Consider the following 22,902-nt stretch of genomic DNA (forward strand, 5'->3'; position numbering starts at 1 on the left):
TTGTGAAACTTGTTTTGTGACACGGAGAGCTTGCTGGTTCTTACAGCCGAAGTTGGTACACCAAGACACCAAACCAAAGGTAGAAAGCGTGGATACCCTGAAAAGGGGCTTTTGTGATCATCAGACTAGCATCAACACAGTCCTTAATCAGAGCTGGACTGTTGACATCATAAGATGGCATTGGACTAACGATGATGGATAGCTTGCTTGCGGCGTGGGTGTCCGAGCGCGACAGCCCTCAGATACAGAAGGACAAGTTGAGGAAAAAGCAAGGGCTCATCTTGGTTTGGAACCTTTCTGGAGAGAACCTCTTGAGAGCCAAGCAGCCAGATCATCATGAAGCTCGGTTGAGGTGACGAGCAAAAATTTCCTCGATTACATAAGGAAGAGTTAACTGCAAGGTAAGGGCTCATCAGGGATTTCAACCCGAGACATCTCTCACCCAACATTAGAATCATACCCCTAGACCAACGAGTGAAATAGCCTATCTGGTTGTTTTACCTCAACGTACTGTTATTTTTGTTCATTTAAACACGCACAGGTTAGCACTGGTTTTATTACAAAGCTGTGATGACGTAGAGAGTTCACAAGTTCTCGTCACCTAAGTTGGCCCTCCACGATGCTAACCAATAGTGAGACCAAACCGGAAAGGGGTTGTCCCTGACGCTGGACTTCCCTGAAAGGTGTCAGAGCAAAAGGGAAGAAGGGTATGGAAGAACAAGTCCACAGAAACACATGCACCTATTTGCAAATGGAACCTCTCATGAACTAAACAGCCAAGGCAACCCTGAGGTAGACTATTCGACATAACGCTTGGGCTCATCCGGGATTTGAACCCGGGACCTCTCGCACCCTAAGCGAGAATCATACCACTAGACCAACGAGCCAAACTGCCCACTGGTGCGGCGCCATGGACCACTGGTGTTCCACTGTACCCTACAAATGTATGTCCTTACAGTTCTGCAGGTTCATGCTAATAGTTTGAGATGTTACACAAGACATTACTGTGAAAGATGTGAACGATGACGGATAGCTTGCTCGTGGTGACTAGTATGACCAAAATGAAACTCTGTTACAGAAGGGCAAGTTGCGAAACAAGCAAGCTCTCACCTTGCTAGAACTCGTGAGAACCAAGCAGTCAAGCAAGAACCAAGCAGACAGCTCTTGGCGTTCGAGTAACTACATCGCGGTTGAATTGAAGAGCAGTAAGAGCTCATTCAGGATTTCAACCGGCGACATCTCACACACAAAGTCAGAATCAAATCCCTCGCCCGACCAGCTAAACGGCCAATCTGGCTGTTTCAACCTTAGTCAATGACACAAACCGTTTCAATGTAGTGGAATAGGTGCCTGCTACACATATTTTTGTTTTTTTCAGAGATCAATATGATATCGTTGAGCACTGGTTTTATTTCAAAGCTGTGATGACGAAGAGAGTTTGCAAGTTCTCATCACCGAAGTTGGTCCTCCAAGGCGCTAACCAGTAGGGAGACTAAACCTGAAAGGGGAGTCCCTTCAAATGGGCTTCCCTGAATAGTGTTTTGTGCAAAACGGTCCTCAGATTCAGAAGGGCATGTTCAGACAAAAGCAAGGGCTCGTATGGGATTTGAACCTGGCTAGAGAGAACCTCTTGACATTCACTGTGTCATGAAGCTCGGTTGCGGTGACGAGCAAAAAATTTCCTTGATTACAGAACGACGAGTTAACAGCAAGGAAAGGGCTCATGAGGGATTTCAACCCGGGACCACTCTCACCCAAAATTAGAATTATACCCCTAGACCATCAAGCCAAAGTCCTCATCAGGCTGGTTTACCTCAAGGTACTTTTGTTTCGGTTCATTTCCACTTGCACAACCGTCATAACATAGACAAGACTAGACATCCTAGAAAGTTCTACTTTCCTTTCCGATATGGCTCCAAGCTTAGGTCACCACACTAGCCATTTCAATTTAGTGGTATCGGTGCCCGCTACAGTTATTTTTTGCTTTTGTCTTTAGAGAACAAAGTAACATGGCTGAGCACTGGTTTTATTACACAGCTAGGGTTGCGTGGTGAAACGGGCGTTCCCTAAATATGGGCTTCCCTGAAAGGTGTACTGAGCAAAACTGGGCTCGGCTGCAGAAGGACAAGCTTATTTGAACCTTCTTGGATCACTCACGAACAAAGCAAGAAGCGAATACAGACCGTCCAGCTTGGAAAGCTTGGGCTCGTCCGAGAGTTGAACCCGGGACCTCTCGCACCCAAAGCGAGAATCATACCCCTAGACCAACGAGCCATACGAAGCCCACGAGGCACTATACCTTGCTAATATAGGTCCCTATCGTTCGGCGGGTTCACGCTCAACTTTTGAGGTAGTTGCACAAGATATTACTCTCTTAGAATTTTCAAGTCACCTATGCTTTTTTCAGGAATTATGTAGGGCTTTGCTGCTTTCGCTCTATTCAAACAGGGCTATAACTAATTGTTTTGGGAGATGGGAGATATCCCGAAGCAGGGTTTTTGATTCCCCAGAAAGTCGCAACAAGCTATCCCCTATCATAACCAGCAAAAAAAAAAAAAAAAACAACAAAAAAAACGTTGTTTATTTAGCCACGATTTATTACCACTGCAATAATTCCATCAACTACATTCTGTTGGCTAGGGCACATCCCCAACCAGTGCTCTTTAGAGTGATTTTGTCTGAATTAGGTTATTTTTGTTATTCAGAGATGGACACTTCCAGGTACAATCCAAAGAACACAAAGGAAGCCAATATTAAGCGGTAGGAACTCGGAACTTACGTTGTCCTCGTGGTTAGTGTGCAAGATGCTCCTTTCATCCTCTACTGGAACGTTGCTGAAAATGATTTCTTCTGGAATTTGCATTCCCTGAAAAGGGCCTCTGTGATAAGCAGTCAAGCATAAATGCGCTCCTTATTCACAGCTGGATTCTTCACATCACAAGATGGTCTCGGCCAGCGTTGGACTAACTATCTTGTGAAACTTGTTTTGTGACACGGAGAGCTTGCTGGTTCTTACAGCCGAAGTTGGTACACCAAGACACCAAACCAAAGGTAGAAAGCGTGGATACCCTGAAAAGGGGCTTTTGTGATCATCAGACTAGCATCAACACAGTCCTTAATCAGAGCTGGACTGTTGACATCATAAGATGGCATTGGACTAACGATGATGGATAGCTTGCTTGCGGCGTGGGTGTCCGAGCGCGACAGCCCTCAGATACAGAAGGACAAGTTGAGGAAAAAGCAAGGGCTCATCTTGGTTTGGAACCTTTCTGGAGAGAACCTCTTGAGAGCCAAGCAGCCAGATCATCATGAAGCTCGGTTGAGGTGACGAGCAAAAATTTCCTCGATTACATAAGGAAGAGTTAACTGCAAGGTAAGGGCTCATCAGGGATTTCAACCCGAGACATCTCTCACCCAACATTAGAATCATACCCCTAGACCAACGAGTGAAATAGCCTATCTGGTTGTTTTACCTCAACGTACTGTTATTTTTGTTCATTTAAACACGCACAGGTTAGCACTGGTTTTATTACAAAGCTGTGATGACGTAGAGAGTTCACAAGTTCTCGTCACCTAAGTTGGCCCTCCACGATGCTAACCAATAGTGAGACCAAACCGGAAAGGGGTTGTCCCTGACGCTGGACTTCCCTGAAAGGTGTCAGAGCAAAAGGGGAGAAGGGTATGGAAGAACAAGTCCACAGAAACACATGCACCTATTTGCAAATGGAACCTCTCATGAACTAAACAGCCAAGCAACCCTGAGGTAGACTATTCCACATAACGCTTGGGCTCATCCGGGATTTGAACCCGGGACCTCTCGCACCCTAAGCGAGAATCATACCACTAGACCAACGAGCCAAACTGCCCACCAGTACTGCACCATGGACCACTGGTGTTCCACTGTACCCTACAAATGTATGTCCTTACAGTTCTGCAGGTTCATGCTAATAGTTTGAGATGTACACAAGATATTACTGTGAAAGATGTGAACGATGACGGATAGCTTGCTCGTGGTGACTAGTATGACCAAAATGAAACTCTGTTACAGAAGGGCAAGTTGCGAAACAAGCAAGCTCTCACCTTGCTAGAACTCGTGAGAACCAAGCAGTCAAGCAAGAACCAAGCAGACAGCTCTTGGCGTTCGAGTAACTACATCGCGGTTGAATTGAAGAGCAGTAAGAGCTCATTCAGGATTTCAACCGGCGACATCTCACACACAAAGTCAGAATCAAATCCCTCGCCCGACCAGCTAAACGGCCAATCTGGCTGTTTCAACCTTAGTCAATGACACAAACCGTTTCAATGTAGTGGAATAGGTGCCTGCTACACATATTTTTGTTTTTTTCAGAGATCAATATGATATCGTTGAGCACTGGTTTTATTTCAAAGCTGTGATGACGAAGAGAGTTTGCAAGTTCTCATCACCGAAGTTGGTCCTCCAAGGCGCTAACCAGTAGGGAGACTAAACCTGAAAGGGGAGTCCCTTCAAATGGGCTTCCCTGAATAGTGTTTTGTGCAAAACGGTCCTCAGATTCAGAAGGGCATGTTCAGACAAAAGCAAGGGCTCGTATGGGATTTGAACCTGGCTAGAGAGAACCTCTTGACATTCACTGTGTCATGAAGCTCGGTTGCGGTGACGAGCAAAAAATTTCCTTGATTACAGAACGACGAGTTAACAGCAAGGAAAGGGCTCATGAGGGATTTCAACCCGGGACCACTCTCACCCAAAATTAGAATTATACCCCTAGACCATCAAGCCAAAGTCCTCATCAGGCTGGTTTACCTCAAGGTACTTTTGTTTCGGTTCATTTCCACTTGCACAACCGTCATAACATAGACAAGACTAGACATCCTAGAAAGTTCTACTTTCCTTTCCGATATGGCTCCAAGCTTAGGTCACCACACTAGCCATTTCAATTTAGTGGTATCGGTGCCCGCTACAGTTATTTTTTGCTTTTGTCTTTAGAGAACAAAGTAACATGGCTGAGCACTGGTTTTATTACACAGCTAGGGTTGCGTGGTGAAACGGGCGTTCCCTAAATATGGGCTTCCCTGAAAGGTGTACTGAGCAAAACTGGGCTCGGCTGCAGAAGGACAAGCTTATTTGAACCTTCTTGGATCACTCACGAACAAAGCAAGAAGCGAATACAGACCGTCCAGCTTGGAAAGCTTGGGCTCGTCCGAGAGTTGAACCCGGGACCTCTCGCACCCAAAGCGAGAATCATACCCCTAGACCAACGAGCCATACGAAGCCCACGAGGCACTATACCTTGCTAATATAGGTCCCTATCGTTCGGCGGGTTCACGCTCAACTTTTGAGGTAGTTGCACAAGATATTACTCTCTTAGAATTTTCAAGTCACCTATGCTTTTTTCAGGAATTATGTAGGGCTTTGCTGCTTTCGCTCTATTCAAACAGGGCTATAACTAATTGTTTTGGGAGATGGGAGATATCCCGAAGCAGGGTTTTTGATTCCCCAGAAAGTCGCAACAAGCTATCCCCTATCATAACCAGCAAAAAAAAAAAAAACAAACAACAAAAAAAACGTTGTTTATTTAGCCACGATTTATTACCACTGCAATAATTCCATCAACTACATTCTGTTGGCTAGGGGCACATCCCCAACCAGTGCTCTTTAGAGTGATTTTGTCTGAATTAGGTTATTTTTGTTATTCAGAGATGGACACTTCCAGGTACAATCCAAAGAACACAAAGGAAGCCAATATTAAGCGGTAGGAACTCGGAACTTACGTTGTCCTCGTGGTTAGTGTGCAAGATGCTCCTTTCATCCTCTACTGGAACGTTGCTGAAAATGATTTCTTCTGGAATTTGCATTCCCTGAAAAGGGCCTCTGTGATAAGCAGTCAAGCATAAATGCGCTCCTTATTCACAGCTGGATTCTTCACATCACAAGATGGTCTCGGCCAGCGTTGGACTAACTATCTTGTGAAACTTGTTTTGTGACACGGAGAGCTTGCTGGTTCTTACAGCCGAAGTTGGTACACCAAGACACCAAACCAAAGGTAGAAAGCGTGGATACCCTGAAAAGGGGCTTTTGTGATCATCAGACTAGCATCAACACAGTCCTTAATCAGAGCTGGACTGTTGACATCATAAGATGGCATTGGACTAACGATGATGGATAGCTTGCTTGCGGCGTGGGTGTCCGAGCGCGACAGCCCTCAGATACAGAAGGACAAGTTGAGGAAAAAGCAAGGGCTCATCTTGGTTTGGAACCTTTCTGGAGAGAACCTCTTGAGAGCCAAGCAGCCAGATCATCATGAAGCTCGGTTGAGGTGACGAGCAAAAATTTCCTCGATTACATAAGGAAGAGTTAACTGCAAGGTAAGGGCTCATCAGGGATTTCAACCCGAGACATCTCTCACCCAACATTAGAATCATACCCCTAGACCAACGAGTGAAATAGCCTATCTGGTTGTTTTACCTCAACGTACTGTTATTTTTGTTCATTTAAACACGCACAGGTTAGCACTGGTTTTATTACAAAGCTGTGATGACGTAGAGAGTTCACAAGTTCTCGTCACCTAAGTTGGCCCTCCACGATGCTAACCAATAGTGAGACCAAACCGGAAAGGGGTTGTCCCTGACGCTGGACTTCCCTGAAAGGTGTCAGAGCAAAAGGGGAGAAGGGTATGGAAGAACAAGTCCACAGAAACACATGCACCTATTTGCAAATGGAACCTCTCATGAACTAAACAGCCAAGCAACCCTGAGGTAGACTATTCCACATAACGCTTGGGCTCATCCAGGATTTGAACCCGGGACCTCTCGCACCCTAAGCGAGAATCATACCACTAGACCAACGAGCCAAACTGCCCACCAGTACTGCACCATGGACCACTGGTGTTCCACTGTACCCTACAAATGTATGTCCTTACAGTTCTGCAGGTTCATGCTAATAGTTTGAGATGGTTACACAAGACATTACTGTGAAAGATGTGAACGATGACGGAAAGCTTGCTCGTGGTGACTAGTATGACCAAAATGAAACTCTGTTACAGAAGGGCAAGTTGCGAAACAAGCAAGCTCTCACCTTGTTAGAACTCGTGAGAACCAAGCAGTCAAGCAAGAACCCAGCAGACAGCTCTTGGCGTTCGAGTAAACTACATCGCGGTTGAATTGAAGAGCAGTAAGAGCTCATTCAGGATTTCAACCGGCGACATCTCACACACAAAGTCAGAATCAAATCCCTCGCCCGACCAGCTAAACGGCCAATCTGGCTGTTTCAACCTTAGTCCATGACACAAACCGTTTCAATGTAGTGGAATAGGTGCCTGCTACACATATTTTTGTTTTTTTCAGAGATCAATATGATATCGTTGAGCACTGGTTTTATTTCAAAGCTGTGATGACGAAGAGAGTTTGCAAGTTCTCATCACCGAAGTTGGTCCTCCAAGGCGCTAACCAGTAGGGAGACTAAACCTGAAAGGGGAGTCCTTGCAAATGGGCTTCCCTGAATAGTGTTTTGCGCAAAACGGTCCTCAGATTCAGAAGGGCATGTTCAGACAAAAGCAAGGGCTCGTATGGGATTTGAACCTGGCTAGAGAGAACCTCTTGACATTCACTGTGTCATGAAGCTCGGTTGCGGTGACGAGCAAAAAATTTCCTTGATTACAGAACGACGAGTTAACAGCAAGGAAAGGGCTCATGAGGGATTTCAACCCGGGACCACTCTCACCCAAAATTAGAATTATACCCCTAGACCATCAAGCCAAAGTCCTCATCAGGCTGGTTTACCTCAAGGTACTTTTGTTTCGGTTCATTTCCACTTGCACAACCGTCATAACATAGACAAGACTAGACATCCTAGAAAGTTCTACTTTCCTTTCCGATATGGCTCCAAGCTTAGGTCACCACACTAGCCATTTCAATTTAGTGGTATCGGTGCCCGCTACAGTTATTTTTTGCTTTTGTCTTTAGAGATCAAAGTAACATGGCTGAGCACTGGTTTTATTACACAGCTAGGGTTGCGTGGTGAAACGGGCGTTCCCTAAATATGGGCTTCCCTGAAAGGTGTACTGAGCAAAACTGGGCTCGGCTGCAGAAGGACAAGCTTATTTGAACCTTCTTGGATCACTCACGAACAAAGCAAGAAGCGAATACAGACCGTCCAGCTTGGAAAGCTTGGGCTCGTCCGAGAGTTGAACCCGGGACCTCTCGCACCCAAAGCGAGAATCATACCCCTAGACCAACGAGCCATACGAAGCCCACGAGGCACTATACCTTGCTAATATAGGTCCCTATCGTTCGGCGGGTTCACGCTCAACTTTTGAGGTAGTTGCACAAGATATTACTCTCTTAGAATTTTCAAGTCACCTATGCTTTTTTCAGGAATTATGTAGGGCTTTGCTGCTTTCGCTCTATTCAAACAGGGCTATAACTAATTGTTTTGGGAGATGGGAGATATCCCGAAGCAGGGTTTTTGATTCCCCAGAAAGTCGCAACAAGCTATCCCCTATCATAACCAGCAAAAAAAAAAAAAACAAACAACAAAAAAAACGTTGTTTATTTAGCCACGATTTATTACCACTGCAATAATTCCATCAACTACATTCTGTTGGCTAGGGGCACATCCCCAACCAGTGCTCTTTAGAGTGATTTTGTCTGAATTAGGTTATTTTTGTTATTCAGAGATGGACACTTCCAGGTACAATCCAAAGAACACAAAGGAAGCCAATATTAAGCGGTAGGAACTCGGAACTTACGTTGTCCTCATGGTTAGTGTGCAAGATGCTCCTTTCATCCTCTACTGGAACGTTGCTGAAAATGATTTCTTCTGGAATTTGCATTCCCTGAAAAGGGCCTCTGTGATAAGCAGTCAAGCATAAATGCGCTCCTTATTCACAGCTGGATTCTTCACATCACAAGATGGTCTCGGCCAGCGTTGGACTAACTATCTTGTGAAACTTGTTTTGTGACACGGAGAGCTTGCTGGTTCTTACAGCCGAAGTTGGTACACCAAGACACCAAACCAAGAGGTAGAAAGCGTGGATACCCTGAAAAGGGGCTTTTGTGATCATCAGACTAGCATCAACACAGTCCTTAATCAGAGCTGGACTGTTGACATCATAAGATGGCATTGGACTAACGATGATGGATAGCTTGCTTGCGGCGTGGGTGTCCGAGCGCGACAGCCCTCAGATACAGAAGGACAAGTTGAGGAAAAAGCAAGGGCTCATCTTGGTTTGGAACCTTTCTGGAGAGAACCTCTTGAGAGCCAAGCAGCCAGATCATCATGAAGCTCGGTTGAGGTGACGAGCAAAAATTTCCTCGATTACATAAGGAAGAGTTAACTGCAAGGTAAGGGCTCATCAGGGATTTCAACCCGAGACATCTCTCACCCAACATTAGAATCATACCCCTAGACCAACGAGTGAAATAGCCTATCTGGTTGTTTTACCTCAACGTACTGTTATTTTTGTTCATTTAAACACGCACAGGTTAGCACTGGTTTTATTACAAAGCTGTGATGACGTAGAGAGTTCACAAGTTCTCGTCACCTAAGTTGGCCCTCCACGATGCTAACCAATAGTGAGACCAAACCGGAAAGGGGTTGTCCCTGACGCTGGACTTCCCTGAAAGGTGTCAGAGCAAAAGGGAGAAGGGTATGGAAGAACAAGTCCACAGAATCACATGCACCTATTTGCAAATGGAACCTCTCATGAACTAAACAGCCAAGCAACCCTGAGGTAGACTATTCCACATAACGCTTGGGCTCATCCAGGATTTGAACCCGGGACCTCTCGCACCCTAAGCGAGAATCATACCACTAGACCAACGAGCCAAACTGCCCACCAGTACTGCAACATGGACCACTGGTGTTCCACTGTACCCTACAAATGTATGTCCTTACAGTTCTGCAGGTTCATGCTAATAGTTTGAGATGGTTGCACAAGACATTACTGTGAAAGATGTGAACGATGACGGAAAGCTTGCTCGTGGTGACTAGTATGACCAAAATGAAACTCTGTTACAGAAGGGCAAGTTGCGAAACAAGCAAGCTCTCACCTTGTTAGAACTCGTGAGAACCAAGCAGTCAAGCAAGAACCCAGCAGACAGCTCTTGGCGTTCGAGTAACTACATCGCGGTTGAATTGAAGAGCAGTAAGAGCTCATTCAGGATTTCAACCGGCGACATCTCACACACAAAGTCAGAATCAAATCCCTCGCCCGACCAGCTAAACGGCCAATCTGGCTGTTTCAACCTTAGTCCATGACACAAACCGTTTCAATGTAGTGGAATAGGTGCCTGCTACACATATTTTTGTTTTTTTCAGAGATCAATATGATATCGTTGAGCACTGGTTTTATTTCAAAGCTGTGATGACGAAGAGAGTTTGCAAGTTCTCATCACCGAAGTTGGTCCTCCAAGGCGCTAACCAGTAGGGAGACTAAACCTGAAAGGGGAGTCCTTGCAAATGGGCTTCCCTGAATAGTGTTTTGCGCAAAACGGTCCTCAGATTCAGAAGGGCATGTTCAGACAAAAGCAAGGGCTCGTATGGGATTTGAACCTGGCTAGAGAGAACCTCTTGACATTCACTGTGTCATGAAGCTCGGTTGCGGTGACGAGCAAAAAATTTCCTTGATTACAGAACGACGAGTTAACAGCAAGGAAAGGGCTCATTAGGGATTTCAACCCGGGACCACTCTCACCCAAAATTAGAATTATACCCCTAGACCATCAAGCCAAAGTCCTCATCAGGCTGGTTTACCTCAAGGTACTTTTGTTTCGGTTCATTTCCACTTGCACAACCGTCATAACATAGACAAGACTAGACATCCTAGAAAGTTCTACTTTCCTTTCCGATATGGCTCCAAGCTTAGGTCACCACACTAGCCATTTCAATTTAGTGGTATCGGTGCCCGCTACAGTTATTTTTTGCTTTTGTCTTTAGAGATCAAAGTAACATGGCTGAGCACTGGTTTTATTACACAGCTAGGGTTGCGTGGTGAAACGGGCGTTCCCTAAATATGGGCTTCCCTGAAAGGTGTACTGAGCAAAAACTGGGCTCGGCTGCAGAAGGACAAGCTTATTTGAACCTTCTTGGATCACTCACGAGCAAAGCAAGAAGCGAATACAGACCGTCCAGCTTGGAAAGCTTGGGCTCGTCCGGGAGTTGAACCCGGGACCTCTCGCACCCAAAGCGAGAATCATACCCCTAGACCAACGAGCCATACGAAGCCCACGAGGCACTATACCTTGCTAATATAGGTCCCTATCGTTCGGCGGGTTCACGCTCAACTTTTGAGGTAGTTGCACAAGATATTACTCTCTTAGAATTTTCAAGTCACCTATGCTTTTTTCAGGAATTATGTAGGGCTTTGCTGCTTTCGCTCTATTCAAACAGGGCTATAACTAATTGTTTTGGGAGATGGGAGATATCCCGAAGCAGGGTTTTTGATTCCCCAGAAAGTCGCAACAAGCTATCCCCTATCATAACCAGCAAAAAAAAAAAAACAAACAACAAAAAAAACGTTGTTTATTTAGCCACGATTTATTACCACTGCAATAATTCCATCAACTACATTCTGTTGGCTAGGGGACATCCCCAACCAGTGCTCTTTAGAGTGATTTTGTCTGAATTAGGTTATTTTTGTTATTCAGAGATGGACACTTCCAGGTACAATCCAAAGAACACAAAGGAAGCCAATATTAAGCGGTAGGAACTCGGAACTTACGTTGTCCTCATGGTTAGTGTGCAAGATGCTCCTTTCATCCTCTACTGGAACGTTGCTGAAAATGATTTCTTCTGGAATTTGCATTCCCTGAAAAGGGCCTCTGTGATAAGCAGTCAAGCATAAATGCGCTCCTTATTCACAGCTGGATTCTTCACATCACAAGATGGTCTCGGCCAGCGTTGGACTAACTATCTTGTGAAACTTGTTTTGTGACACGGAGAGCTTGCTGGTTCTTACAGCCGAAGTTGGTACACCAAGACACCAAACCAGAGGTAGAAAGCGTGGATACCCTGAAAAGGGGCTTTTGTGATCATCAGACTAGCAGCAACACAGTCCTTAATCAGAGCTGGACTGTTGACATCATAAGATGGCATTGGACTAACGATGATGGATAGCTTGCTTGCGGCGTGGGTGTCCGAGCGCGACAGCCCTCAGATACAGAAGGACAAGTTGAGGAAAAAGCAAGGGCTCATCTTGGTTTGGAACCTTTCTGGAGAGAACCTCTTGAGAGCCAAGCAGCCAGATCATCATGAAGCTCGGTTGAGGTGACGAGCAAAAATTTCCTCGATTACATAAGGAAGAGTTAACTGCAAGGTAAGGGCTCATCAGGGATTTCAACCCGAGACATCTCTCACCCAACATTAGAATCATACCCCTAGACCAACGAGTGAAATAGCCTATCTGGTTGTTTTACCTCAACGTACTGTTATTTTTGTTCATTTAAACACGCACAGGTTAGCACTGGTTTTATTACAAAGCTGTGATGACGTAGAGAGTTCACAAGTTCTCGTCACCTAAGTTGGCCCTCCACGATGCTAACCAATAGTGAGACCAAACCGGAAAGGGGTTTTCCCTGACGCTGGACTTCCCTGAAAGGTGTCAGAGCAAAAGGTAAGCAGGGTATGGAAGAACAAGTCCACAGAAACACATGCACCTATTTGCAAATGGAACCTCTCATGAACTAAACAGCCAGGCAACCCTGAGGTAGACTATTCGACATAACGCTTGGGCTCATCCGGGATTTGAACCCGGGACCTCTCGCACCCTAAGCGAGAATCATACCACTAGACCAACGAGCCAAACTGCCCACCGGTGCTGCGTCATGGACCACTGGTGTTCCACTGTACCCTACAAATGTATGTCCTTACAGTTCTGCAGGTTCATGCTAATAGTTTGAGATGGTTGCACAAGACATTACTGTGAAAGATGTGAACGATGACGGATAGCTTGCTCGTGGTGACTAGTATGACCAAAATGAAACTCTGTTACAGAAGGGCAAGTTGCGAAACAAGCAAGCTCTCACCTTGCTAGAACTCGTGAGAACCAAGCAGTCAAGCAAGAACCAAGCAGACAGCTCTTGGCGTTCGAGTAACTACATCGCGGTTGAATTGAAGAGCAGTAAGAGCTCATTCAGGATTTCAACCGGCGACATCTCACACACAAAGTCAGAATCAAATCCCTCGCCCGACCAGCTAAACGGCCAATCTGGCTGTTTCAACCTTAGTCCATGACACAAACCGTTTCAATGTAGTGGAATAGGTGCCTGCTACACATATTTTTGTTTTTTTCAGAGATCAATATGATATCGTTGAGCACTGGTTTTATTTCAAAGCTGTGATGACGAAGAGAGTTTGCAAGTTCTCATCACCGAAGTTGGTCCTCCAAGGCGCTAACCAGTAGGGAGACTAAACCTGAAAGGGGAGTCCTTGCAAATGGGCTTCCCTGAATAGTGTTTTGCGCAAAACGGTCCTCAGATTCAGAAGGGCATGTTCAGACAAAAGCAAGGGCTCGTATGGGATTTGAACCTGGCTAGAGAGAACCTCTTGACATTCACTGTGTCATGAAGCTCGGTTGCGGTGACGAGCAAAAAATTTCCTTGATTACAGAACGACGAGTTAACAGCAAGGAAAGGGCTCATTAGGGATTTCAACCCGGGACCACTCTCACCCAAAATTAGAATTATACCCCTAGACCATCAAGCCAAAGTCCTCATCAGGCTGGTTTACCTCAAGGTACTTTTGTTTCGGTTCATTTCCACTTGCACAACCGTCATAACATAGACAAGACTAGACATCCTAGAAAGTTCTACTTTCCTTTCCGATATGGCTCCAAGCTTAGGTCACCACACTAGCCATTTCAATTTAGTGGTATCGGTGCCCGCTACAGTTATTTTTTGCTTTTGTCTTTAGAGATCAAAGTAACATGGCTGAGCACTGGTTTTATTACACAGCTAGGGTTGCGTGGTGAAACGGGCGTTCCCTAAATATGGGCTTCCCTGAAAGGTGTACTGAGCAAAACTGGGCTCGGCTGCAGAAGGACAAGCTTATTTGAACCTTCTTGGATCACTCACGAGCAAAGCAAGAAGCGAATACAGACCGTCCAGCTTGGAAAGCTTGGGCTCGTCCGAGGAGTTGAAACCCGGGACCTCTCGCACCCAAAGCGAGAATCATACCCCTAGACCAACGAGCCATACGAAGCCCACGAGGCACTATACCTTGCTAATATAGGTCCCTATCGTTCGGCGGGTTCACGCTCAACTTTTGAGGTAGTTGCACAAGATATTACTCTCTTAGAATTTTCAAGTCACCTATGCTTTTTTCAGGAATTATGTAGGGCTTTGCTGCTTTCGCTCTATTCAAACAGGGCTATAACTAATTGTTTTGGGAGATGGGAGATATCCCGAAGCAGGGTTTTTGATTCCCCAGAAAGTCGCAACAAGCTATCCCCTATCATAACCAGCAAAAAAAAAAAACACAAACAACAAAAAAAAACGTTGTTTATTTAGCCACGATTTATTACCACTGCAATAATTCCATCAACTACATTCTGTTGGCTAGGGGACATCCCCAACCAGTGCTCTTTAGAGTGATTTTGTCTGAATTAGGTTATTTTTGTTATTCAGAGATGGACACTTCCAGGTACAATCCAAAGAACACAAAGGAAGCCAATATTAAGCGGTAGGAACTCGGAACTTACGTTGTCCTCATGGTTAGTGTGCAAGATGCTCCTTTCATCCTCTACTGGAACGTTGCTGAAAATGATTTCTTCTGGAATTTGCATTCCCTGAAAAGGGCCTCTGTGATAAGCAGTCAAGCATAAATGCGCTCCTTATTCACAGCTGGATTCTTCACATCACAAGATGGTCTCGGCCAGCGTTGGACTAACTATCTTGTGAAACTTGTTTTGTGACACGGAGAGCTTGCTGGTTCTTACAGCCGAAGTTGGTACACCAAGACACCAAACCAAAGGTAGAAAGCGTGGATACCCTGAAAAGGGGCTTTTGTGATCATCAGACTAGCAGCAACACAGTCCTTAATCAGAGCTGGACTGTTGACATCATAAGATGGCATTGGACTAACGATGATGGATAGCTTGCTTGCGGCGTGGGTGTCCGAGCGCGACAGCCCTCAGATACAGAAGGACAAGTTGAGGAAAAAGCAAGGGCTCATCTTGGTTTGGAACCTTTCTGGAGAGAACCTCTTGAGAGCCAAGCAGCCAGATCATCATGAAGCTCGGTTGAGGTGACGAGCAAAAATTTCCTCGATTACATAAGGAAGAGTTAACTGCAAGGTAAGGGCTCATCAGGGATTTCAACCCGAGACATCTCTCACCCAACATTAGAATCATACCCCTAGACCAACGAGTGAAATAGCCTATCTGGTTGTTTTACCTCAACGTACTGTTATTTTTGTTCATTTAAACACGCACAGGTTAGCACTGGTTTTATTACAAAGCTGTGATGACGTAGAGAGTTCACAAGTTCTCGTCACCTAAGTTGGCCCTCCACGATGCTAACCAATAGTGAGACCAAACCGGAAAGGGGTTTTCCCTGACGCTGGACTTCCCTGAAAGGTGTCAGAGCAAAAGGGAAGCAGGGTATGGAAGAACAAGTCCACAGAAACACATGCACCTATTTGCAAATGGAACCTCTCATGAACTAAACAGCCAAGCAACCCTGAGGTAGACTATTCCGACATAACGCTTGGGCTCATCCGGGATTTGAACCCGGGACCTCTCGCACCCTAAGCGAGAATCATACCACTAGACCAACGAGCCCAAACTGCCCACCGGTGCTGCAGCCATGGACCACTGGTGTTCCACTGTACCCTACAAATGTATGTCCTTACAGTTCTGCAGGTTCATGCTAATAGTTTGAGATGGTTGCACAAGACATTACTGTGAAAGATGTGAACGATGACGGATAGCTTGCTCGTGGTGACTAGTATGACCAAAATGAAACTCTGTTACAGAAGGGCAAGTTGCGAAACAAGCAAGCTCTCACCTTGCTAGAACTCGTGAGAACCAAGCAGTCAAGCAAGAACAAAGCAGACAGCTCTTGGCGTTCGAGTAACTACATCGCGGTTGAATTGAAGAGCTATAGTTTCCCTCCGATTACAGAGGACAAGTTAAAACGAAGGTAAGAGCTCATTCAGGAATTCAACCGGCGACATCGCACACACAAAGTCAGAATCAAAATCCCTCGCCCGACCAGCTAAACTGGCCAATCTGCTGTTTCAACCTTAGTCCATGACACAAAACCGTTTCAATGTAGTGGAATAGGTGCCTGCTACACATATTTTTGTTTTTTCAGAGATCAATATGATATCGTTGAGCACTGGTTTTATTTCAAAGCTGTGATGACGAAGAGAGTTTGCAAGTTCTCATCACCGAAGTTGGTCCTCCAAGGCGCTAACCAGTAGGGAGACTAAACCTGAAAGGGGAGTCCTTGCAAATGGGCTTCCCTGAATAGTGTTTTGCGCAAAACGGTCCTCAGATTCAGAAGGGCATGTTCAGACAAAAGCAAGGGCTCGTATGGGATTTGAACCTGGCTAGAGAGAACCTCTTGACATTCACTGTGTCATGAAGCTCGGTTGCGGTGACGAGCAAAAATTTCCTTGATTACAGAACGACGAGTTAACAGCAAGGAAAGGGCTCATTAGGGATTTCAACCCGGGACCACTCTCACCCAAAATTAGAATTAGACCCCTAGACCATCAAGCCAAAGTCCTCATCAGGCTGGTTTACCTCAAGGTACTTTTGTTTCGGTTCATTTCCACTTGCACAACCGTCATAACATAGACAAGACTAGACATCCTAGAAAGTTCTACTTTCCTTTCCGATATGGCTCCAAGCTTAGGTCACCACACTAGCCATTTCAATTTAGTGGTATCGGTGCCCGCTACAGTTATTTTTTGCTTTTGTCTTTAGAGATCAAAGTAACATGGCTGAGCACTGGTTTTATTACACAGCTAGGGTTGCGTGGTGAAACGGGCGTTCCCTAAATATGGGCTTCCCTGAAAGGTGTACTGAGCAAAACTGGGCTCGGCTGCAGAAGGACAAGCTTATTTGAACCTTCTTGGATCACTCACGAACAAAGCAAGAAGCGAATACAGACCGTCCAGCTTGGAAAGCTTGGGCTCGTCCGGGAGTAAAATAAAACCCGGGACCTCTCGCACCCAAAGCGAGAATCATACCCCTAGACCAACGAGCCATACGAAGCCCACGAGGCACTATACCTTGCTAATATAGGTCCCTATCGTTCGGCGGGTTCACGCTCAACTTTTGAGGTAGTTGCACAAGATATTACTCTCTTAGAATTTTCAAGTCACCTATGCTTTTTTCAGGAATTATGTAGGGCTTTGCTGCTTTCGCTCTATTCAAACAGGGCTATAACTAATTGTTTTGGGAGATGGGAGATATCCCGAAGCAGGGTTTTTGATTCCCCAGAAAGTCGCAACAAGCTATCCCCTATCATGAACCAGCAAAAAAAAACAAACAACAACAAAAAAAACGTTGTTTATTTAGCCACGATTTATTACCACTGCAATAATTCCATCAACTACATTCTGTTGGCTAGGGGACATCCCCAACCAGTGCTCTTTAGAGTGATTTTGTCTGAATTAGGTTATTTTTGTTATTCAGAGATGGACACTTCCAGGTACAATCCAAAGAACACAAAGGAAGCCAATATTAAGCGGTAGGAACTCGGAACTTACGTTGTCCTCATGGTTAGTGTGCAAGATGCTCCTTTCATCCTCTACTGGAACGTTGCTGAAAATGATTTCTTCTGGAATTTGCATTCCCTGAAAAGGGCCTCTGTGATAAGCAGTCAAGCATAAATGCGCTCCTTATTCACAGCTGGATTCTTCACATCACAAGATGGTCTCGGCCAGCGTTGGACTAACTATCTTGTGAAACTTGTTTTGTGACACGGAGAGCTTGCTGGTTCTTACAGCCGAAGTTGGTACACCAAGACACCAAACCAAAGGTAGAAAGCGTGGATACCCTGAAAAGGGGCTTTTGTGATCATCAGACTAGCAGCAACACAGTCCTTAATCAGAGCTGGACTGTTTGACATCATAAGATGGCATTGGACTAACGATGATGGATAGCTTGCTTGCGGCGTGGGTGTCCCGAGCGCGACAGCCCTCAGATACAGAAGGACAAGTTGAGGAAAAAGCAAGGGCTCATCTTGGTTTGGAACCTTTCTGGAGAGAACCTCTTGAGAGCCAAGCAGCCAGATCATCATGAAGCTCGGTTGAGGTGACGAGCAAAAATTTCCTCGATTACATAAGGAAGAGTTAACTGCAAGGTAAGGGCTCATCAGGGATTTCAACCCGAGACATCTCTCACCCAACATTAGAATCATACCCCTAGACCAACGAGTGAAATAGCCTATCTGGTTGTTTTACCTCAACGTACTGTTATTTTTGTTCATTTAAACACGCACAGGTTAGCACTGGTTTTATTACAAAGCTGTGATGACGTAGAGAGTTCACAAGTTCTCGTCACCTAAGTTGGCCCTCCACGATGCTAACCAATAGTGAGACCAAACCGGAAAGGGGTTGTCCCTGACGCTGGACTTCCCTGAAAGGTGTCAGAGCAAAAGGGGAGAAGGGTATGGAAGAACAAGTCCACAGAAACACATGCACCTATTTGCAAATGGAACCTCTCATGAACTAAACAGCCAAGCAACCCTGAGGTAGACTATTCCACATAACGCTTGGGCTCATCCGGGATTTGAACCCGGGACCTCTCGCACCCTAAGCGAGAATCATACCACTAGACCAACGAGCCAAACTGCCCACCAGGTGACTGCGCCATGGACCACTGGTGTTCCACTGTACCCTACAAATGTATGTCCTTACAGTTCTGCAGGTTCATGCTAATAGTTTGAGATGGTTGCACAAGATATTACTGTGAAAGATGTGAACGATGACGGATAGCTTGCTCGTGGTGACTAGTATGACCAAAATGAAACTCTGTTACAGAAGGGCAAGTTGCGAAACAAGCAAGCTCTCACCTTGCTAGAACTCGTGAGAACCAAGCAGTCAAGCAAGAACCAAGCAGACAGCTCTTGGCGTTCGAGTAACTACATCGCGGTTGAATTGAAGAGCTATAGTTCCCTCGATTACAGAGGGACAAGTTAAAACGAAGGTAAGAGCTCATTCAGGAATTCAACCGGCGACATCTCACACACAAAGTCAGAATCAAATCCCTCGCCCGACCAGCTAAACGGCCAATCTGGCTGTTTCAACCTTAGTCCATGACACAAACCGTTTCAATGTAGTGGAATAGGTGCCTGCTACACATATTTTTGTTTTTTCAGAGATCAATATGATATCGTTGAGCACTGGTTTTATTTCAAAGCTGTGATGACGAAGAGAGTTTGCAAGTTCTCATCACCGAAGTTGGTCCTCCAAGGCGCTAACCAGTAGGGAGACTAAACCTGAAAGGGGAGTCCTTGCAAATGGGCTTCCCTGAATAGTGTTTTGTGCAAAACGGTCCTCAGATTCAGAAGGGCATGTTCAGACAAAAGCAAGGGCTCGTATGGGATTTGAACCTGGCTAGAGAGAACCTCTTGACATTCACTGTGTCATGAAGCTCGGTTGCGGTGACGAGCAAAAAATTTCCTTGATTACAGAACGACGAGTTAACAGCAAGGAAAGGGCTCATTAGGGATTTCAACCCGGGACCACTCTCACCCAAAATTAGAATTAGACCCCTAGACCATCAAGCCAAAGTCCTCATCAGGCTGGTTTACCTCAAGGTACTTTTGTTTCGGTTCATTTCCACTTGCACAACCGTCATAACATAGACAAGACTAGACATCCTAGAAAGTTCTACTTTCCTTTCCGATATGGCTCCAAGCTTAGGTCACCACACTAGCCATTTCAATTTAGTGGTATCGGTGCCCGCTACAGTTATTTTTTTGCTTTTGTCTTTAGAGATCAAAGTAACATGGCTGAGCACTGGTTTTATTACACAGCTAGGGTTGCGTGGTGAAACGGGCGTTCCCTAAATATGGGCTTCCCTGAAAGGTGTACTGAGCAAAACTGGGCTCGGCTGCAGAAGGACAAGCTTATTTGAACCTTCTTGGATCACTCACGAACAAAGCAAGAAGCGAATACAGACCGTCCAGCTTGGAAAGCTTGGGCTCGTCCGGGAGTAAAATAAAACCCGGGACCTCTCGCACCCAAAGCGAGAATCATACCCCTAGACCAACGAGCCATACGAAGCCCACGAGGCACTATACCTTGCTAATATAGGTCCCTATCGTTCGGCGGGTTCACGCTCAACTTTTGAGGTAGTTGCACAAGATATTACTCTCTTAGAATTTTCAAGTCACCTATGCTTTTTTCAGGAATATGTAGGGCTTTGCTGCTTTCGCTCTATTCAAACAGGGCTATAACTAATTGTTTTGGGAGATGGAGATATCCCGAAGCAGGGTTTTTGATTCCCCAGAAAGTCGCAACAAGCTATCCCCTATCATAACCAGCAAAAAAAAAAAACAAACAACAACAAAAAAAACGTTGTTTATTTAGCCACGATTTATTACCACTGCAATAATTCCATCAACTACATTCTGTTGGCTAGGGGACATCCCCAACCAGTGCTCTTTAGAGTGATTTTGTCTGAATTAGGTTATTTTTGTTATTCAGAGATGGACACTTCCAGGTACAATCCAAAGAACACAAAGGAAGCCAATATTAAGCGGTAGGAACTCGGAACTTACGTTGTCCTCATGGTTAGTGTGCAAGATGCTCCTTTCATCCTCTACTGGAACGTTGCTGAAAATGATTTCTTCTGGAATTTGCATTCCCTGAAAAGGGCCTCTGTGATAAGCAGTCAAGCATAAATGCGCTCCTTATTCACAGCTGGATTCTTCACATCACAAGATGGTCTCGGCCAGCGTTGGACTAACTATCTTGTGAAACTGTTTTGTGACACGGAGAGCTTGCTGGTTCTTACAGCCGAAGTTGGTACACCAAGACACCAAACCAAAGGTAGAAAGCGTGGATAACCCTGAAAAGGGGCTTTTGTGATCATCAGACTAGCAAGCAACACAGTCCTTAATCAGAGCTGGACTGTTGACGATCATAAGATGGCATTGGACTAACGATGATGGATAGCTTGCTTGCGGCGTGGGTGTCCGGCGCGCGACAGCCCTCAGATACAGAAGGACAAGTTGAGGAAAAAGCAAGGGCTCATCTTGGTTTGGAACCTTTCTGGAGAGAACCTCTTGAGAGCCAAGCAGCCAGATCATCATGAAGCTCGGTTGAGGTGACGAGCAAAAATTTCCTCGTTACATAAGGAAGAGTTAACTGCAAGGTAAGGGCTCATCAGGGATTTCAACCCGAGACATCTCTCACCCAACATTAGAATCATCAATATGATATCTTTGAGCACTGGTTTTATTTCAAAGCTGTGATGACGAAGAGAGTTTTTTCAAGTTTTCTATCACCGAAGTTGGTCCTCCAAGGCGCTAACCAGTAGGGGACTAAACACTGAAAGGGGATTCCTTGCAAATTGGCTTCCCTGAATAGTGTTTTTGCGCAAAACGGTCCTCAGATTCAGAAGGGCATGTTCATACAAAAGCAAGGGCTCGTATGGGATTTGAACCTGGCTAGAGAGAACCTCTTGACATTCACTGTGTCATGAAGCTCGGTTGCGGTGACGAGCAAAAAATTTCCTTGATTACAGAACGACGAGTTAACAGCAAGGAAAGGGCTCATTAGGGATTTCAACCCGGGACCACTCTCACCCAAAATTAGAATTAGACCCCTAGACCATCAAGCCAAAGTCCTCATCAGGCTGGTTTACCTCAAGGTACTTTTGTTTCGGTTCATTTCCACTTGCACAACCGTCATAACATAGACAAGACTAGACATCCTAGAAAGTTCTACTTTCCTTTCCGATATGGCTCCAAGCTTAGGTCACCACACTAGCCATTTCAATTTAGTGGTATCGGTGCCCGCTACAGTTATTTTTTGCTTTTGTCTTTAGAGATCAAAGTAACATGGCTGAGCACTGGTTTTATTACACAGCTAGGGTTGCGTGGTGAAACGGGCGTTCCCTAAATATGGGCTTCCCTGAAAGGTGTACTGAGCAAAACTGGGCTCGGCTGCAGAAGGACAAGCTTATTTGAACCTTCTTGGATCACTCACGAACAAAGCAAGAAGCGAATACAGACCGTCCAGCTTGGAAAGCTTGGGCTCGTCCGGGAGTAAAATAAAACCCGGGACCTCTCGCACCCAAAGCGAGAATCATACCCCTAGACCAACGAGCCATACGAAGCCCACGAGGCACTATACCTTGCTAATATAGGTCCCTATCGTTCGGCGGGTTCACGCTCAACTTTTGAGGTAGTTGCACAAGATATTACTCTCTTAGAATTTTCAAGTCACCTATGCTTTTTTCAGGAATTATGTAGGGCTTTGCTGCTTTCGCTCTATTCAAACAGGGCTATAACTAATTGTTTTGGAGATGGGAGATATCCCGAAGCAGGGTTTTTGATTCCCCAGAAAGTCGCAACAAGCTATCCCCTATCATAACCAGCAAAAAAAAAAAAACAACAACAAAAAAAACGTTGTTTATTTAGCCACGATTTATTACCACTGCAATAATTCCATCAACTACATTCTGTTGGCTAGGGCACATCCCCAACCAGTGCTCTTTAGAGTGATTTTGTCTGAATTAGGTTATTTTTGTTATTCAGAGATGGACACTTCCAGGTACAATCCAAAGAACACAAAGGAAGCCAATATTAAGCGGTAGGAACTCGGAACTTACGTTGTCCTCGTGGTTAGTGTGCAAGATGCTCCTTTCATCCTCTACTGGAACGTTGCTGAAAATGATTTCTTCTGGAATTTGCATTCCCTGAAAAGGGCCTCTGTGATAAGCAGTCAAGCATAAATGCGCT

General features: G+C 45.3%; 11 non-coding genes across 11 annotated transcripts; all 11 read right to left on the bottom strand.

Annotated features, from left to right (window-relative positions):
• Window positions 1–815: 815 nt before the first annotated feature.
• trnap-agg (transfer RNA proline (anticodon AGG)) lies at window positions 816–887 on the bottom strand. Its single transcript has one exon. It is a non-coding gene; the product is annotated as a tRNA-Pro (tRNA).
• A 1,315-nt stretch (window positions 888–2,202) lies between these two features.
• Window positions 2,203–2,274, bottom strand: trnap-ugg (transfer RNA proline (anticodon UGG)). The gene has a single exon. It is a non-coding gene; the product is annotated as a tRNA-Pro (tRNA).
• A 1,512-nt stretch (window positions 2,275–3,786) lies between these two features.
• On the bottom strand, window positions 3,787–3,858 carry trnap-agg (transfer RNA proline (anticodon AGG)). The gene has a single exon. It is a non-coding gene; the product is annotated as a tRNA-Pro (tRNA).
• A 1,314-nt stretch (window positions 3,859–5,172) lies between these two features.
• Window positions 5,173–5,244, bottom strand: trnap-ugg (transfer RNA proline (anticodon UGG)). Its single transcript has one exon. It is a non-coding gene; the product is annotated as a tRNA-Pro (tRNA).
• A 1,514-nt stretch (window positions 5,245–6,758) lies between these two features.
• trnap-agg (transfer RNA proline (anticodon AGG)) lies at window positions 6,759–6,830 on the bottom strand. The gene has a single exon. It is a non-coding gene; the product is annotated as a tRNA-Pro (tRNA).
• Window positions 6,831–8,147: 1,317 nt separating this feature from the next.
• On the bottom strand, window positions 8,148–8,219 carry trnap-ugg (transfer RNA proline (anticodon UGG)). The gene has a single exon. It is a non-coding gene; the product is annotated as a tRNA-Pro (tRNA).
• Window positions 8,220–9,733: 1,514 nt separating this feature from the next.
• trnap-agg (transfer RNA proline (anticodon AGG)) lies at window positions 9,734–9,805 on the bottom strand. Its single transcript has one exon. It is a non-coding gene; the product is annotated as a tRNA-Pro (tRNA).
• A 1,317-nt stretch (window positions 9,806–11,122) lies between these two features.
• trnap-ugg (transfer RNA proline (anticodon UGG)) lies at window positions 11,123–11,194 on the bottom strand. Its single transcript has one exon. It is a non-coding gene; the product is annotated as a tRNA-Pro (tRNA).
• Window positions 11,195–12,706: 1,512 nt separating this feature from the next.
• Window positions 12,707–12,778, bottom strand: trnap-agg (transfer RNA proline (anticodon AGG)). Its single transcript has one exon. It is a non-coding gene; the product is annotated as a tRNA-Pro (tRNA).
• Window positions 12,779–15,683: 2,905 nt separating this feature from the next.
• trnap-agg (transfer RNA proline (anticodon AGG)) lies at window positions 15,684–15,755 on the bottom strand. Its single transcript has one exon. It is a non-coding gene; the product is annotated as a tRNA-Pro (tRNA).
• Window positions 15,756–18,704: 2,949 nt separating this feature from the next.
• On the bottom strand, window positions 18,705–18,776 carry trnap-agg (transfer RNA proline (anticodon AGG)). Its single transcript has one exon. It is a non-coding gene; the product is annotated as a tRNA-Pro (tRNA).
• Window positions 18,777–22,902: the final 4,126 nt, after the last annotated feature.

This window comes from Ictalurus punctatus, unplaced genomic scaffold, assembly GCF_001660625.3.
Source record: "Ictalurus punctatus breed USDA103 unplaced genomic scaffold, Coco_2.0 tig00163686, whole genome shotgun sequence".
Lineage (NCBI taxonomy): Eukaryota > Metazoa > Chordata > Actinopteri > Siluriformes > Ictaluridae > Ictalurus > Ictalurus punctatus.